At 34.4% G+C, this 4112-nt stretch overlaps 1 long non-coding RNA gene across 1 annotated transcript in view; it reads right to left on the bottom strand.

The window, feature by feature from the left end:
* The window catches only part of LOC107088649, an 8109-nt gene extending 5254 nt beyond the window's left edge, over positions 1–2855 (bottom strand). Inside the window, exon 1 of the long non-coding RNA XR_001481386.1 lies at positions 2817–2855. This is a non-coding gene — a long non-coding RNA (uncharacterized LOC107088649). The remainder of the gene's footprint in view (positions 1–2816) is intronic.
* Positions 2856–4112: the final 1257 nt, after the last annotated feature.

Consider the following 4112-nt stretch of genomic DNA (forward strand, 5'->3'; position numbering starts at 1 on the left):
TTTGTGTGTGTTTTTTGTTTCAGATATGAAATCATTCCCCATATCTATAGTCGAATGGACTTTCAAGACGTTCAATGCTCAGTTTAGGCTATATTTAGGCCATGTTTCATTCAAGTATTCCTGATCCTGTTGATTGGGAGCTGTTGTTTGTTTTGAATGATTAAAAGAGAAGAAATAAAGTTTAAAATGTTCATGCTTTGTTCTGATGCATTTTAAATGGCAGTTTTTGGCGATAAATGTAGGCCTACAATATTATGTTAAAAACATCAGCCACAGCCCTCAACATAATGATGTCATATGTTTTCCAACCCAGCCATCAGCCCCCCTCGCTTGAAACAGCTTCCAGCGCGCCTGGACTTATCGTTTTCGAGAACAAAAAAAGGCAACTTTGAGTCACGTTTGAACTGATGCAGCTTGGGTGTTTTACTCACCCAATTTTCATGTATATATTCAGAAACTAGAGGATGTAAGCTTTCCAATAACGTATCACAAATGTAATTTGGGCTTACAGTTCCTTTGTTATTTGCTTTTCCATTTGGGTATGCAAAATAGGCGAATTTCCCAGAAATGAGGTGGATATTAAGAGGCTGTCTTTTTCCCTTTGCATTTTGTTACCAATTATATTCTGATTTTAAATGTAAAAAACATTTGTTTTTCCATGATGTGTGAAACATCATGGAAAAAATTTAAATAAACTAATATGCCAGTTTGTCTGCTAAATATCTCATAAAATGTGCATAGATATAGTTGTGGTTGTTGTCTTGTGGTATATACCGTGGGGGGGAAAGTATTTAGTCAGCCACTGACTACTTAGAAAGATGTTATTGATGGCATATGTTCAATTGTCCTTTTTCTGTTTTGGAATTGTATTTTGAATTTCTAAAATAAAAATATATATATAAAAAAAAAAAGACATCCACTGTTGCCAGGGTATTTTCAGGGTTATTTTCACTTGAACAAACATAATCACTTGAAATGTTTATTTTATTTGTCATTTGACTTTGAATGTTTAAAACTAGCAGAATATTGACAAAGTTTTGTGTACATTTGTAATGGAAACTCAGCTCTTCTGTCCTCCATCCATAATGGCACCTTTTTGAACTCGTTATCCTTATAAAAGTCACCTATCCACAGAAACAAAAGGTCAGAAATTATTGGTTAACTCACATAGTCAAACAAGTAATGTAATAGTAGTAAATAAATTATAAATCTTGCTAATTCGTTTTAAATATTAATGATATTTTACCTAACATTAGACCAATCTGTAACCTTCCCCTGTCTCTTCCTGATGCTTTCTGGTCTTTCTCTCCATCATTGCTGCTAAATGACATTCATTTTGTTTAAAGGAGATTTTAAAATAAAGCAATCAAACCAGAAATAAAAAATTTTTTTTTTTTTCCCCAGCAGTGTCCTGTCTGGTGATGTGGTCATAAGAAAAATTGTCTTGATGCCAAAAAGAGCCCAACAGATTTTGTTTTCACAAGTGGAGCAGTACGGCTATCGCCATAGTGTTCCGCTTAATTTATGCATATAAATTGCTTTATTATAATTATGCAGGGAGTATTATGGGTTATATGGACACTGCAATGTAAGAAGAACAGGAAAGGAAAAACAAAAAAAGGAGAAAAGATGAAAGAAAGAGGAGATAAAATGAGAGACCAATAAAACGTCTTCAATCTGCTTCATCACCTGCAAAGAGATGTAAAAAGAACAGCACAACCAACGGATATAAGAGATACAATAGTAATTAAAACCTTGATACTATCGCTGAAGTATAAGTAGAATTATTTAATCTGACATGTATACTGTGGCAGCTGAAGGTAACAATATGAATTTCTAAGAAACTGGAATCAAGCATTTTATTTTCAAATATTATCCATGTTAGATGTCGGTTACTAACTGGATGCTGCATATATAATCTCATTTTTATTTTTTTATTGGTTAAATAAATGATTTACGTGGAAACAACTCATCCTGTCACGATCTGTTGTAAATACTTATTAATAGGGGAGGCAGGGGAAAACACTATTAGCATTTTTCTCTGTTAATCGGAGATGGTTTAAATCAAGACAAAACACATTTTTGTTAAATACATGTGTTTCAATAGTCAAACCAATTTAAAGCTGATTAAATATAGTTTTAGAATTTTCAATTTACTTTTAATGCAGAGTCAGATGTAACAACGGAGCAGGAACCTTTAAACCTATAGGTTTGGGCTTAAAATAAAATATCAAAGTTAAAGCAGGAATAGTTTTATACCCTGAAAGCAGTATTTTATTAATAAATCCAGGAGCGGCTCTAGAAAGGAGGACATCAGTCTAATATGTTAACCTAACATAGACTAACATAAATTTATTACTAACTTTCAGTCATTTTTACTCATCTCAATGTCTTTATCTTTCTTCTTCTTCCATTTATTGGTTTACTGCCTCAGACAGCTGTTGTTTTTCTTTCTCTCTCTTTATTTTCCCAACCATCATCAAATGACACCTCCTTTTCAATGAGTGAGAACAGAGAAAAATGTCCTGGGTTTTAAAATAAACCTTTATGCTGGCAGCCATACCTGATATACAAGTTTTAAATCATTAAATAATTTTAAAAACTTTCAGAAAAAATACAAGACTGTGACTCTTTTTTACAAATATGAAGCTTTAGCTCTTTGTTTTAGAAGTCAAGGTCCTAAGGGGTAATTCTGTATGAGTTTTGATTGGCATGCATGCTCTGTGTATCAGTTGGAAACCACTGTCTACCTGGAGATGATGCTACTTATTCAATGCAAGACCAATGAAGATAAATAGTGTTAGAGAAAAACTTACCTACAAACACAAGAGTCTTCTCTTCTCTTCTCTTCTCTTCTCTTCTCTTCTCTTCTCTTCTCTTCTTTTCTCTTCTCTTCTCTTCTCTTCTCTTCTCTTCTCTTCTCTTCTCTTCTCTTCTCTTCTCTTCTCTTGGTGAAACCTTACACTCTCCAGAGTAAACTGACACTTGTAACAGCATCTCATCCCTTGCAAACAGGTAAAGTCAATGCGGTTCCCTGAATGCATGCATCTACAATGTTTAGAAAATAGTAAGCTACATGGATACAGTCTAGCAATACAGACACTGGTTGACTTTTTTTTAAAATAAAAATGAATTAATCTGACATTCAGAGTCAGTTTAGTTATATTTAACATGAAACATGGATTTAGTTTTGAAATATTACTTGAGATGGATGTAAATTGCACTTCTTCACTACGTGTCGTCACGTCTCATCTCATAGCTGATCCTGGCTGACCTGAACCCTAATTGTTTTTTCACAGGCTGTAAGTGATTCATTCAAAGCAGAGACAGCATCACTCCAGCAGCCAGACTGGGACGAGGATCCTCAAACAAAAACACCCATTCATAAGGGAGGCAGGGGAGGAAAGGAGGAAGGCGGGAGGCATTGGGTGGGTACTTTGTGTGTGTGTGTGGGGGTGTTGCTATATTTGTTGTGAAACCCATAGAAATTATTTCAAACCAGGATGTTTAAAGTGCCTTCTGTTCATGTTCCAAACTGATCATCAGCAGATCACAATCAATTTATTTATGAAGCCAGAAACAAACAACTGAACTGACTTAAAAAAGACACACCAGAGAGAGAGAGAGAGAGAGAGAGAGAGAGAGACAACAAAAGCTGGGGACCAACAAAAGCCCTAGATGCCATGAGGAGACTGATGGTGCCTTCAGGTGCACTCTGTAAAATTATAAACAAAGTGAGAAACTAGGATCCGATCAGTTAAGATTGGAGGCTTTCTCTAAGTAATTGCAAATATTTTATCAGAACAATCTAAAGTGGTTTTCAAGCCATCGAATGAAACAGATTACAACGCAGGCACAGAAATGATCGTTTTAGCAGACTAAAATCTGTAATAAATCTGCAGCATTGTAAATAGAAGAATATCCATTTTCAATAACCTAGAAAGTTAATTAAAAGAGCTTTTAATTGAGGAACTCTATTCACTAAGTGATACACGTTATGTGTATTTTCCTCAGAGACTGACAATTTCAAGATGTTAATTAGGATGATTTTCGGCTCACAGAAAACTTTTATTCAGAATGCGTATTTTAATTTACTGCATGACATAATATGC

The sequence above is a fragment of the Cyprinodon variegatus genome, unplaced genomic scaffold (assembly GCF_000732505.1).
Source record: "Cyprinodon variegatus isolate N-32 unplaced genomic scaffold, C_variegatus-1.0 Scaffold225, whole genome shotgun sequence".
Taxonomy (NCBI): domain Eukaryota; kingdom Metazoa; phylum Chordata; class Actinopteri; order Cyprinodontiformes; family Cyprinodontidae; genus Cyprinodon; species Cyprinodon variegatus.